Source organism: Pectinophora gossypiella, chromosome 3 (genome assembly GCF_024362695.1).
Source record: "Pectinophora gossypiella chromosome 3, ilPecGoss1.1, whole genome shotgun sequence".
Taxonomy (NCBI): Eukaryota; Metazoa; Arthropoda; class Insecta; order Lepidoptera; family Gelechiidae; genus Pectinophora; species Pectinophora gossypiella.
The window spans coordinates 2,742,833-2,758,494 of NC_065406.1; the positions used below are offsets into that span (position 1 = coordinate 2,742,833).

General features: G+C 40.3%; 1 protein-coding gene across 2 annotated transcripts in view; it reads left to right on the top strand.

Moving 5' to 3' along the window:
• Positions 1-944: 944 nt before the first annotated feature.
• Positions 945-15,662, top strand: part of LOC126380508 (uncharacterized) — a 215,022-nt gene continuing 200,304 nt past the window's right edge. For both annotated transcript variants that reach the window (XM_050029970.1, XM_050029977.1), the window contains exon 1: positions 945-1,282. The gene's annotated coding sequence lies outside the window, so the exon portion shown is untranslated. The remainder of the gene's footprint in view (positions 1,283-15,662) is intronic.

Below are 15,662 nucleotides of genomic sequence, written 5' to 3' on the forward strand. Positions count from 1 at the left end.
AGGTAAATAAAGCTGCATACCTACTCATTATCTTAGGCACCATGGTGGCACAACCACGGTTGCATTAGCAACCAATTTGTTGCCGGCAACCAAATCCCGAATAATTTCCCGCTGGTGGCGCCACCACATCTGACTAGGATACCTCCTAGTCAGATAGGGCCCTCACTCATTAATGAACAAGAGGAAATAACTGAAGTTAATGTTTACAATACTAAATTATTTATTAAGCTTAATTACATTGAAGAGCACGTGCAACTAAATTATTTATTAAAATATCACTTTACAAAACTAAATACCGGGTAGGTAACTAAACTAAAACATAAAACAAGTTTATACGCACCCCTGTCAAAATGTCAAGACCCTTTGAATTTATGTTTGCTAAAGTCTCAACTGTTATACCTTGTTGGAATAGATGATATTTATTGTGGATTAAAACGACGCGTTTTGATTTACATGGGCGCGTGCTTTGGTAAATAAATACTGCCAAATGCAGGTTACAGGCGTTCCTGAAACCAAAGCAAACAGTAAATTGAAATGTGTGATTCATACCTATGTATGGCCGCGGTGCGGTGTACCTAAACTAACAAACCTATGTAATTACTTAGCCCTTAGTAACTGTTTACCCTACAAGTATAATTAACTGTAGAGCAACATTAATTTCTTTGAGTTCACAAGCTAATTTATTTTAGCATCAAAGAAAACCCCCATATCCCTGATTTAAACGCGGTAAGAACCCGTTATTATGTGTTTTTATTATCAAAGAAAAGGTATGATAAATTAAAAGAAAAATTCTGGCTTTTTAGCCGGCATAAAAAAGTGATGTAGGTATAAAATGTTTGTTAACAATGTTCTCAGAGTTGTGCATTGACGCATGATCTTTGACTGCGAGGCGCCGTTCGCTGGGCCGGCCATTTTTACCTATTCCCACCTCAGTTCGGTCAGAATCGTGTTCGGAATAGCACGTACGTTACCGCTCCGTAAAGCATCGACGATCGTGATCAAAAAACATTATGAACCCGGTCTAAACTGCTTGTTTTGATTTACAACCACTAATAAAACTGTGAAAGTTACTTTTGGAAGAATAACTGTGTGATAAAGTTACTTTTGAACGAGATTTAGTGTTGCAATTTCATTGTTGATCTAAAAGTTAGTATTGTTCGCTCGGGATGGCTAGGTTGTGCGGTGAATGGTGCCTTTATGTTAGTTGGTGTCCAATTGGATTCTAATACGGCATTGGACTTGTTTTTTAGAGTCACATGCTGTATCCAGCACTATTTTGCAGGTTGGTTTAATTTCTAGATTTCTACCTACAAAAATTTACGATGCAAATTGTGGTGGATGGTAATTTTTTTGAATATTTTAATGCGATTAATTATAATAACGTTGGTATTGCTTTAATGAGACGAGAGTTTTTCGTTAAATTATTAAAACTACCTACGTTGTGAGATAAGGCAGGTAGGTATAAGGTCAAGTGTAGAGAATGGTTCTCGTAAGGACAGGTCGCAGTTCGTAAGAAGCAAGACGGTAGCAACTAGGTAGATTAATCATAATTTAAAAGCAAAATTACCCAGTATTCGTTTATTATAAGAAATGTTTATACCCCTTTTCGTTTTAACCTTTATAATCTACCTATATTTTGTAGGAAGAGCGGGATTTCTACTACAAGTAGGTACCTAGGTATCTACGACATTTATTCATAATCTCAGTCAATGTCAAGATTCGAGAAAGGTGAGATAAGCTCACCTGTACTAGGTACCTATCTGTTTTCTTTGTATGTTCCTTGTGTCTATTTTATTGTGTACAAATAAATAAATAAATAATAATAAATCAATCTTGTTTGAAGATGTTGAAATCAAAGATTTGTGTAGGTAGGCTACCTACCTACAAAAAAAATGATTGAAAAATGTGAGAAAAACAATATGTTTGAAATATATATAAGAAAGAAAGAATGTTTATTACCTATATAGGGACACCACAGTAACAAATACAAAACAAAACACGGAATAACACATAACTAAGTAGGTATAAGCAGTGTAAGTAAGTAGGTATAAGTAAGTAGAATAAGCAATCTACCTATCTAGGTACCTACTTGCAGACCGATATACGGACATACCTACTTACCTACCTAACTGACACTCCATAGGTAGGTACCTCTAATTCGTGGGATCCTTAAAAGATACCTACCTACTTAGTCTATTTCAGAAAATGTTCTCAAAAACTCTTTTGTGACATAGACATAACTAAAATAGGTTTTTTATTTTTAAACAACCCCGGTTAAATGGCCGTAGCGGTCACTGGTCAAGTGTCACATTAATTTCAATTTCCGTCAAATTGGTGAGACAGGAGACTAGTGGTTACACCCCGGAAGCTGAAACAATGAAAAATTCATGGGGAATGAATTCCTCAAAGTTCTTGTTTCTCCAAAACTTCTACAAGTAGTTATTTATTCCCCCTAAAGTTGCGAAAAATCCCCAATCTGGCAACCCTGGAGGAAAACGATTCTTACGTATTTTTTGGATAAAACGTCAAATGTTTTTTTATTATTTATTTTTTCGAGGCTTGAGGCACTTGGTGGTTATGCCAGCCTCATGTCAAATGTTTAAAGTAATAGCTCTATAACCATACATAAACATAACTTCGGATCACTTAGATGTTATACACAATGTAATCGAAGTTCGTACTACGTCACGGGTCTTCTTCTTCTTTCTTCTTCTATCACGTGGGTTGTGAAGTGAAATACCAACCTCATCAACCCTGGTGTCAGGGTTATTAAGTCACCGGTAATCATTGTAAACAGATGCAAGGAATATCCCGTTGGAGTTTCGGGATAAAATGTCTATAATCACTCCCGTGATCAAGATGAATCCAACGATACCTCATACATCAAAATCCATCAAGCCGTTTTGGGTACAGGAAGCCACAAAGAAACAAACATGTAGCTGCGTACAGTCTTAGAGCAAAAGTACAGTTACTGAGGCCAGCGAATTATTTGTAAACAGTAGTCCAATTATGAACCATCAGTAGTCATAATGACCCCGATACCGAGCGACGATTTCCCTCAATCAGCGCTTGTCGCTATCGACCCACTAGGGTCGATTAATTCTTTCCAATATTTTCCTCTCCGACGACACCCTGAGCCGAGGTTCGCGCCCAACTGGGCACCCTCAGGCCTGTTGTCATAAACGTTGTACTGGGTCAGAGCCTCCAGCGCTCCTAATTTGTCCGGCCAAGTAGTTAATGTCAAAAAAAATTGTCATAATTATAAAAAAATATCTTTTTGTAGGTGTTTTTGGTATATTACAGAAACGACACATAACCAGGAGGTCTTAAGTGCAACCAATTAATTTATTACTTTTCATGAAACTGATTGGACTTTTGCACCTTATCGTACATACGGTCACGAGCATTAATATAATAATAATATGATACACTTTGGTACCATGTCACTTTAACTTATTTGACAAATTGAACTGTAAGTCTCACTAAATATCAAATATGTTAGTACGACAGAGTCCTAAAGTGGGTACATTATATTGCTCATGACTGTACAATGTACATACATACAGTCGAAAAACTTAGTCATATAGTACGGACCTTGGCGTAAAATTCCGGCTTTCTACGAAAATAATTTTCAATATGAACCTTTACAACTGGCGATTCTCACGCATGCACGCAGTTAACGCGATACAGTTATGGAGCTGGCTAGCTATGGCGTCGCATGCGTCGACTGACACCTGCCATATTCGACATGCAAATCATTTCACTTGTTGTTTATTGTTTCTTTAGGTTAATGAACTTGAAATAAAAAGTTAAACTTTTCGCTTCTATGACTAAGACCGAATAGAAAGCTTTGTTCTTCTTAAAACAAAAACCGACCAAGGGGTTGTGTCTTTTCTAACATGATGAACCATTAGAGAGATATTACGTCTATCCAACATTCGTCAATCATAATTTAGGATTAAAACAAATAGACCTCGTTATTTGTAGGGTCGTTTATGGGCAATGGGCTGGCTGTATAGCTGCAGTAGTTTTAGGCGGATGAGACGTTCGTTATGTAAAAATTGACGATTCAAAGTGTAACTATGTTACCTACTGAATAAATATATTTTTGAATTTGAATATATTAGGACTTCGTCATAGAGTAAATAATCATCTCAGGCCTTTACATCTTTATCAGATGATTCAAACAGCGTTTCTGTGGCAGCTTTTAAAATGGTTGTAAAGTCCAATGCGAGAGCGACAGTAGCGGCCGCACGACTGGCATTGTAGTTGAGGGTTATTAGATGGTATAGATGGTAAATCGGCTCTCTCACTTCTGTGTCGCCTCTCGCGCTTGTCGGCTAGAATCTGGAACCAGGTTTTATCGTGTGCTTTGCACCCATCGACCAAAGACGTCCTCCACTTATTCCGGTCACTGGCCAGGTCCTCCAAACTGCGTTTAAAAAGGTGACGCCCCGCGCCAATTAATTTCTACGGTCAAGATACATTTACCTCACCCCCTCTAGGGTTTTACTTTAGTCTATATGGCTGTAGGTCGCTAAGCAGCAAGGGGGAGCGCGCGCAGACTGTCTAACTCGCGGAAATTTTTGTATCGAGTGTCCAGTAGGACTAACATACGCAAAATTTTTGTCGAGGTCATTTTATCGATTCTGACGATATACTTATGTCGTTTTGTCGATTGGTGCGGACCCAAATAAGTCATGGCGTTCTGTCAAAATACGAACAAAATCGTAGCACGCGTGTTAGTAAAAATAACAAACTTAACGATTTCGACAAAATTTAATAGGCCTCCGGGGTCTGACTTCGTGTTAAAAGTGGTTGCAGGTTATCTTCTGCTTACTTGTGGCTCTGCCTAACCCATTAGATATTACGAACGTGCATTTATGTATGTATTAATTCTTTTAGATTATTACTTGCACCTATCGCTAAAATACAAATTTGGTTCGATAAAAAAAATAGAAATACCGTTCAAGTTACTGTGCCCACAGTTTCGTGATCATTAGGCTACGTTCACACGGAGTTCAATCCAGAATACGTGAAAAAGAAATGTAATTGTCGCCGTGTGAATGTGGCCTTACCGTCCCTATTGTGATCTTTTTAATCTTATCAAACCCCTCTGATGTCAACTTAGTCACGACATATCTCTCAACATCATTACCACACTGTCATAACAGTATTAATAACTGCATAACTTAATTGCATACTTAACTGTAACTTACTCTTAACGGATAATACTGGCCTGCTTTTGGACGCAATAATAAGGTAAAAGCCACTTAAGCTTATGGCCGTTAAAAAGAAAAATGGCAGCTTGACGTTCGCCATATTTATTTTGGACACCTAAAAGTATTTCGACAATAAAGTCCAATTAAATTAAATGTTGCCATTTCATATCAATTTGTGGCCCAAATATGTCTCTTTTTAGCATTTTTGGACAGATACATCAAATAATAACGTGTAGGTTGGAGTGACAAGGACATTACGTTTTTATTTTTAATAAACTTTTTGCAGAAAAAATGGCAACATAACGTCATTAAATATTCAGAAACTCACGCCCTGAATCCATAGGTGGGCAAAGCCACAAGTAATCTACTTAAGACAATTTGTGCCACTGTAGATAAGTTCACATACATTCCCTCCCTTATGCTCGATTCACATTATTCCAATAAGTGTTTCAATCCGCAACATTACTGGAATAAAATAAACGTTCAATGAGATGGACACATTTCAGTTCTGGTTCTAATTGTTCCAGTAACATTCCATCTTTCTTTTCCATTGGACTGGAATACTTGCTGGACTGGAATAATGTAAATTGGGCACTGTGTCTAACTTAGTTTACATAACATAACATAAACTCCCTATATACTTCCCACTGCTGGGCACAGGCCTCCCCTCAATCAACCGGAGGGGGTATGGAGCATACTCCACCACGCTGCTCCACTGCGGGTTGGTGGAGGTGTTTTTATGGCTAATAGCCGGGACCAACGGCTTAACGTGCCCTCCGAAGCACGGAATCATCTTACTTTTTCGGACAATCAGGTGATTCAAGCCTGAAAAGTCCTTACCAAACAAAGGACAGTCTCACAAAGTGATTTCGACAATGTCCCCATCGGGAATCGAACCCGGACCTCCAGATCGTGAGCCTAACGCTCTAACCCCTAGACCACGGAGGCTGTTAACTTAGTTTAAAACTTAATAAACCGTTGAGGTCTTCACGATTGCCCAGGGATACGGGTGAAGACCTCAACGGTTGCAAAGGCGGAGATATGAGGCATCGGTTCCGCACTGCAGAACGGAAGGAGCAAGTCGCAGGGACTGTCAGAGCTGGAACCTGAAAGAGGGCAGCAGTAACTGTCAGTACTATTCAGAGGCGGAGTCCTAGTACGGATTTGAAATAGACTACTCCGAGCGCCATCCCACTCGCGTCAGACAGAGTACTACGGGGCGGAAGACAAGAGGGAAACCACTGCTCTATTTTTCTCTAAAAAAGTACCATGGAGAAAGCTACACCCACAAGAACGTGGCAATTAAACTAGTGATGATGAGTAGAATTATTCAAAACACTTTTCATGGTAAACCAGGTTTAGCAAGAACTATCTATCAGACTTCGTACAAGTCTACACGAACAAAACCCATTGTTTTATCCCGGGAACTTCAGAAATAATCGTTTCATTTTCTAGAACGACGATAAGCTATCTGCGAACATGTTTAAAGCTGTTCTCGCTATTCAGACAGCTGATGTTCAAGCTATTGTTATAAGTTGTTATTTCTAGACTGAGAGCCAACACAAAACAGAACGCGTTCTGTTGCTAGATTTACTACTACCCTAGATTGAACATCAGCACTCAAAAGGTGGAACGCAAAGTTTCTGCCCTGCAGCGACGTCGACAGTACTTTTTTACCTCAGTGCGCGATTAGGCGTTGAACGGGGAAGTTCGTGGTAAAAACTTGTAAAAATAGAAGCTCAAAGCGAAAAAGAAGGATGGAACATCACATTTCCAATAAGTAATAACACAATGCATGTTGTCATAGTATAAAAGTTCAAGTAATGTAAAATTGACCTTCAACACGTTTATCCATGGTATCGTTGAATAAATGATTCTGATTTCTAATTTTCAATATTGTTTGGTACATACATACATACATAAACTCACGCCCGTAATCCCAAATGGGGTGGGCAGAGCCACAAGTAATCAAAGACAACTTGCAGCCACTGTTGATACGAAGTCCTAAGATGGATATGATGAACCTTATGGTGATAAGGGATCAGCCTATCGCCCATAACATTAGTCCATTATGTTAGAGGACGCAATCCCTCTGTCGGTTTTTACGACATGCCCGGGAAGACAAGCAGCTGAACGTGTTCTATGTTTTTTATTTGCTCCCAGAACAGCATAGAATATTGTTTGGTGGTACCAGAATATACAAGATTAAGAATAGGAGTTATAAATGTGTATATAAGATGAAGTCAGAAAGTAGGGCGGCTCACTGAGAACTCAAGGAGCAACAGGCTAGCGTGGTATGGTCATAGAATAAGGAATAATACTACATGTAGAACGGCAACTCTCCACTCCCACCAGCGGCTGAGCTAGGGTTACCTCCTTGGTCTTTATTCTTCAATATGGGCGGTACACACACAGATGCGCGTGTACGATAACGTCAATTTGTAGTGTCTGTGTAAAATGAGGTTTTTTATATGAAGTGTCTAGAGAGGGGTATGGACGTGTGATGAGCAGGAATGGATGGTTATAGTGGTATATCCGCAGAATGCTGATGAATTGTGTGAAGTATATGTGTGCGAAAGGTGTGGTACTGAAATGACGTCTGACAGGATGAATGGAAGCCACACTTAAGAGTGGATTAAGGGCAGGAGTATGATGATAATTCCCTGTTCTTCGTCACCTTTGGGGGCAATACAAAATACGTGGAACACTATAGCTGTGTGTAGAATAGTACATAACATAATTAAACATAAACAGCCTATATACGTCCCACTTCTGGACACAGGCCTTCTCTCAATCAACCGGAGACGGTATGGAGCATACCACGCTGCTCCAGTGCGGGTAGGTGAAGGTATTTGGACTAGTAGCCCGGGACCAGCTTAGCGTGCATTCCGAAGCACGGAATCATCTTTTTCGGACAATTAGGTGGAATGATACACCTTGCTATTCTAAAGGAGTAGATTCTCTTACTATACTCCAAAAGGCAAAAGCAAAAAAGTCCAAGCCGCCAAAAGATACACGCGTTGAAAGGGTAGATAGTGATCACCGACTGAGTTTGAATTTAACTTTTTGTGCTTAAGTCCGTAAAGATTGAATCGAGGCCAGAAAAGTCAAGGGCCTTTGGCCACGTGCCAATTGGTACCATTATTAAAAAAAAAAATCTTATCCACTAACAAAGACTGTTATCATCGATCCAATATGGCTGCGTTATAATAAATAGTTTAAGAAAAAAATAGTATTAGCCGTTAATTGGGTCTTCGACTGGTCTTCAAGTACGAAATCTTAGCAAAGAAAATAGATTGAAGTTTCATAATAGGTAGGTACATAATAGGTAATGTACTTACTTTACTAGAATAGAGTATAAATATTTATAAATGCCAGAATACAGTCGAAAGAGATCGTACAATAAAATAATTGGGTAGTTTCGTAGGTCAAAGATAAATTATGAAATTCTGATTACGAAATAAAGACAGGCCTAAATGTGACAAAAAACCTTTTCTTTTTTCTATTTAACCTATTTATTGAATTTTTATAAAGAAAAATGTAATAATAAGTGCGACATTTTGCCACGTTTTTCTATGACGTCAAAGGTTGCTTTTTCTTACAAATTCTTTGACGTTTATGAAAAAGTAACTGATTTGACTAGATTATTTTAACTAGTTGGAAACTACTCTATTTGGTATTTGCTCAGATGTACTTGTATTCAGCCTGTAGGGCATGCAGATGTTAAGCATTTTTTTTTAAACCACATTCTGATGTGAATTTCTTCAACAAAACCTCGATTTGTTTCAATTAATTTCATTCGGAGTACGGCCTCTGTGGTCCAGTGGTTGAGTGTTGAGCTTACGATCCGGAGGTCCCAAGTTCGAATCCCGTTGGGGTCACAATATCACATCACTAAAATCACTTTGTGATCTCCAGTTTGGATATGACATTACAGGCCGCTCACCTGATTGTCCGAAAGTAAGATGATCCGTGCTTCAGAAGGCACGTTAACCCGTTGCTCCCGGTTACTACTTACTGATGTAAGTGAGTAATCGTTACATGGGCCATGTCAGGGGCTTCTGGCGGCTCAGTAGTAAACCTGACATCAGGGTTGATGAAGTTGGTAATCCACTTCACAACCCACACGATGGAAGATTCGGGTTAAAAATTGGACCGCTATTTTTGGTCAAACGCGTTCAGCTGCTTGTCATCCCGGGCATGTCGTAAAAACCGACAAGAGTATTTGTGTCCTTTGTGACATTATAATCCATTATACAGGTTAATAGTCACGATTCATCATACCCACTTCGGACTTAGTGACAAAAGCGGCTTCAAGCTGTCTTCGATTGCTTGTGGCTCTGCCTACCCCATTAGGGATTAAGAGCGTGAGTTTATATGTTAATTCCTCATATAATCTCCGCGAAATTTCTCCACCCGTAATAAATTAGTTACTATGACATCAATAGATAGAAATTAACTAAACCATTACATAAATTATTCATGGCGCCCTATTCAAACTATTTCAAACAACCACAAAACAAAGTTCTCTGAATAAACTAAGTGCTGTTCAGAATTGAGTATCCTGTTGCCTTAATTGCTACAAACTTCATCATTATTTAATGACAATCTGTACTGTACGTCACCTCTATTTGGGTTGAAATAAATTGTCTACTAAATAAATAAATTGTCTAGCAAAAGTTGTGTGTCTGGCACACTGAATGAATGACAGACTATAGAAGAACTGTTCCTACTTTAAGATTTGTATATGTATATGTCTCACAGCCTCTGTGGTCTAATGGTTAGAGAGTTAGGCTCACGATCTGGAGGCCCGGGTTCGATACCCAATGAGGACATTGTCAGAATCACTTTGTGAGATTGTCCTATGTAAGGACTTTTCAGGTTTGAATCACCTGATTGGCTGTCCGTCCCGGTTATTAGCCGTAAAAACACCTCCACCAACCCGCAGTGGAGCAGCGTGGTGGAGTATGCTATGCCCCATACCCCCTCCGGTTGATTGTGGGGAGGCCTGTGCCCAGTAGTTGAACGTATATAGGCTGTTTATGATTTTTGATTATGTGTATTTCTAGTGTACTATTGTATTGGGATAATCCGGTAAAGATAGTACTTGAACATTGATAAATAAATATATAAGTTGTTAATTGAATCCCGAATAATTTCCCGCTGATGATGCAACCATGGTGCCTAATGAAGTAGGATTGAGAGCAAGTTTCATTGAATTTAAATACGCCATTGAAACTTTTTCATTAAAACTTCTATCTCACCACAGAGTTTTAATACAGAGAGATGCCGCGTGAGCATAGCCGGTGAGACCGAAATGTGCACAAAATGAGCATATTATTTAAGGCAACGATCGTGTTATAAAACTTCTCACATCATTGTTTCTTCAGTATCGCGTGACCACAACTAGCGCTTGTGTTAGTACGCAATGAACGGCGGGTAAATCGATGTAGCGGTCTAGCCAGTGTCTTGGTGCGTCCGCTTCACACTCCACGTGAGTTAACAGGTGACATGCAGACTCGTTTAATTTAGTACTGATAGCTTCTTTTTTTTGACGTGACTTATTGTAGATTTGCCGCAGATGGCATAAACTAGTTGGCCGGACAAATGGGTAGCGTTGAAGGCTCTCACGCGGGTGCACTGATAGCATATCTCCCTTGTTTCTATGATCTTTGTAACTTACCGTTCCCTGTAATGGGAAATTCATTCGGTGACTTACTTTGTGTACCAAACTGAAAACATAAATTCTAATATAAATGTTATTTGAGAGGAGCAAAGTTCAAGCTAATTTAGCAAGTGCTTAATAATGTTTGTTACTATGCTGGTGAATAAAAACATAGAACGCATTCAGCTTATCTTCCTGAATCGACAATTGGATTGTACATTGTTTTAAGTTTACGCGGTTATTGGTGCTAATTCCTGTAAATACCATCTAATTTTATTTTAAGTTATATCTGTCATTTTCTTATCCGCCGAAAAGGAAAGGGACGGGTAATTGACAAGCATAAAATTTATGGAACACACGTCAATTTTAAGCACAAATCTAAACCAACCGTCTAAAAATTTTACGTCAGTCAATCATTCTTCCTAAAATTAAGAGCTGTGAATCATCCGTCCCTTTCCTTTTCGACGGATATGAAAATGACGGATATAACTTAAAATAAAATTAGGCGGTGTTTGCAGGAATCGGGGCCATTATCATAATTAAAGCACATAATAACGGGTTCTTACCGCGGCGGGTTCATGGCACTTGCAACAGTGTCGAAATATCGGGAGTCTCATATCCCCATTTAAACGCGGTAAGAACCCGTTATTATGTGCTTTAATTGGATTGTATCCTTTACAACATAAAGCCTGTAACACACCATAGCACACGGCATGGCATTACGCCTGTGGAAGCAAATACACCACATGATCACCTGATTGTCTGAAAGTAAGATTAACGGCCTCCGTGGTCCAGTGGTTTGAGCGTTCGGCTCACGATCCGGAGATCCCGAGTTGAAACCCCGGTGGGGACATATCACAAAAATCACTTTGTGATCCGTAGTTTGGTTAGGACAATACAGGCTGATCTCCTGATTGTCCGAAAGTGAAATGATCCGTGCTTAGGAAGGCACGTTAAGCTGTTGGTCCCGGTTACTACTTACTGATGTAAGTAAGTAGTTGTTACATGAGTCATGTCAGGGGCCTTTGGCGGCTCAATAGTAATCCTTACCCCTGGGTTGATGAGGTTGTTAACCCATATGTTAAATCCTATGTTATAGGGAGCGAACCTTATTCCCTTTTATTCATTCTCTTTTCATGACCGAACCATCTTAGCATAACACACCATTCATATAGCTCACGACTATGTCTCCCGCCTGGAAGTAATCTAGCGTGGCCCACATGGAAGTCTTTAAATAGGCTCCGGACACAGGTTGGCCGCTGCAAGGATAATCTCTGCAGGTGGGGATACCTGGTTGATGGTTGCGATGATTGCGAATGTGGAGTATCACCACAAACTATGGCTCACCTTTTGTGCTGTCCTAAGTGCCCTAACACCTGCACTATTAAAGACCTGTACGAAGCCACTGACAATGCCGTAAGCGTGGCCAATTGTTGGTCAGCAAAAAATTAGTTTCGATCGCCATCGACTCGCAAAGAAGAAGACGATTATATCGCGGGGTAGTCAGAGGTACAGTCATTAGTAATATCATGTATCCATTTTAGAACCTTGTCGCACTATCGTATTTGAGATTTAATGAGATTTACGGTTTAATTTGTCAAAATACTTGATGTGACATGGTATCAAAGTGTATACATACCCGTGACCGTACATCCATCGTATGATGAACTAAGTCCCCACGCCTCATCGAGCTTTCTGTTAGACCAATGTGATAGGTGGTGAGCCGTATAGCCACGGGGAAGATAAGCAGTGACAGCCCTAGCGAAATATTTAGGTGGTGCCCCACAAAAAACACAGTTTTTTTTCGATTGTTTGAGTTTTATGTTGCCCCGAAAAGGTCTAATTCACAGGGCAGGTGTGCCCAATCCAGTTACTCCCCTGTAGATCCGGCACTGCTAGCCAGGGTGGTTCCGTCTTTGGTGATTTTGGTAAACCCCCCCCCCCCCCCCCTAAAACGGCGCCCAGTGCGACCGCACCCCTCGCACCACCCTAAGGCCGCCACTGAAGATAAGCAGCTCATAATTATTTCTATTTATTCGCCCCTGGTACAGCATAGAAGATATTATAAAATAAGAAATAATAGAAATAGAATATCCTATGCGACCACAACACAAGCATGTTAGCTATGTTTATGTCAATACTTCGCTATTGTCGCGATTGCGGAGCCGCGGCAGCGGGGATAAGCCTCGTTTTCATTTCGGTTCAACTTTATTGATTTCTACTGAACTTGAACGTTAAGATAAGATTTTTTTTGACGTGACTTATATTAGATTTGCCGCAAATGGCATTAACTAGTTGGTCGGACAAATGGGAAGCGCTGAAGGCTCTCACCCGGTACAACGTTTAAGACAACAGGCCTGAGGGTGCCCAGTTAGGTAAGTTGTTAGATAGGTACTAGGTATCAAGTTCATTCAAAGTATCAAATTTCGATGAGAATCGTCTAATTGGCAAGGCATTGTTTTGTACATTCATTAGTCACGCTTGTAATCCCTATTGGTGTCGGCAGAGTTTAGGTTATGGGAATTTAAGTAGGAGTGAAACTCTTGGTATTGAAGTCCTAAGAAGGATATGATGGACTTTATTGTGACAACTTGACAAGTCACCAGCCTACGACCCTAATAGAAAATCATCATACTGGAGAGGACAAATAAAATCAAATGCATTTATTGTTTAACTATAGGCATAGAATAAGGAATAATACTACTTATAGAACGGCAACTCTCCGCTCCCCACCAGCGTCTGGGCTAGGTTTACCTCACTTCCCCCCACCCCCTCTCACGTCACACACACAGTGTGTGCTGTCTGTGTAAAACGAGGTTTTTTATATGAACTGTCCGGGGTGTGCTATAGGTTAACTAATGCAGGCCTTATGCTAATAGTAGGTATGCATACATCCTCTAAAGTTTAACTTTTCAGATACAATATTTATTAACATAGAAATAGTAATTAGTAGGTAAGATGATTCGTGCTTCGGAAGGCATGATAAGCCGTTGGTCCCGGTTATTACTTACTGATGTAAGTACGTAGTCGTTACATGAGTCATATCAGTGGTCTATGGCGGCTCAGTAATAACCCTGACACCAGGGTTGATGGGGTTGGTAATCCACCTCGCAATCCACAAAAATTCTAAATTAAAACATACCAATTATTATAATTCTGGACATGTCAGAGACAACACAGGAAACAGACTGACATTACACTATCACATTTTACCCTGAATATTCCTTCAATCAACTCACGCGCCTTTGAGTACCTCTACGCATTCTATGCTTTTTTACTCCTAGTCCAGCAAAAAAGGCAAGTTAAAATTTCGCTTGCTCCACTAGCTAAACAGATGAAAACGAGGCTATCATCACCCAACCGAGCTAAGATGCACATTGTGCAACCTGAGACGACCATTATGGTTGCAACTTAGAATCCGTTATTCGCTTGTTTTTACATTTTATGATGCCCACTGTTTTTTTCCTTGTTACAGTTGTCTTGAAATTTTACTTGCTATTTTGGCGAATTTCAGCCAATCAGAATACCCTGAGGAGCTCGGTGGCGCAGCGGTAAACGCGCTCGGTCTGCGATTGTTGAAGTTAAGCAACTTTCGCAAAGGCCGGTCATAGGATGAGTGACCACAAAAAAAAGTTTTCATCTCGAGCTCCTCCGTGCTTCGGAAGGCACGTTAAGCCGTTGGTCCCGGCTGCATTAGCAGTCGTTAATAACCATCAATCCGCACTGGGCCCGCGTGATGGTTTTAAGGCCCGATCTCCCTATCCATCCATAGGGAAGGCCCGTGCCCCAGCAGTGGGGACGCTAATGGGCCGATGATGATGATGATGTTGTATGTATGAACTAAGGACCCACGCCTTACCGACCTTTATGTTGTGGTTCTGTTAAACCTCCGTGGTAGATGACCGTATCGCCGTCTGTAATGATCAATGACCAAGACAACTCTGTTACTGACGCACGTAAGATAAATTAATAACGGATTGGTGCAAGTCCGGTTCCTGGGATCGAACCGGTTTTATCCATCTTCTTCTATCGTGTGGGTTGTGAGGTGGATTACCAACCCCATCAACCCTGGTGTCAGGGTTACTATTTACCCGCCAAAGGCCCCTAACACGGCTCATGTAACGACTACTTACTTACATCAGTGAGTAGTAACCGGTACCAACACCTTAACGAACCCATCCATCCATCCGCCCAGATGGGCGGTACGAATATCAAGGTTGGTGGTTGTAATTGGAAGTTGTGATAAAAACCCCGCGTGGTCGACGATTTCCCTCATTCAGCGCTTATATTCCACTAGGGTCGATAAAGTCTTTCAAATATTATCCTCTCAAACGACGCCCAGCTGGGCCTGAATGACAACCGCGTCGCGCGCGGCTGGAATTATATTAAGCGCTTCGACCAATAAACGATACGAATGCTATCTACGTAGATATTAATAATAATAATAAATTGTTTATTTTCAAAATATCTACAGCTTACTTAACATACACATTTACAATTTTACATGGTTTTACATTATTTCTAAAATAGAATAAACCATCGTATCCTAAGCTAAGTTCTTACTTGAGACTTGTGTTATAGGATACGAGATATATATGATATGTGAGATGGACGGCAAACGTGTATTGGTCGAAGGCGCGGTTACCGTGCAGAGCCTACTGAGCCGAGATTCGCGCGCTACTGGGCCTGTTTTCTTAAATTTTGTACCGGGTGAAAGCCCTAAGCGCTCCCCATTTGTCCGTCCTTCCATTTACGGCAAATCTACAACAACTCAC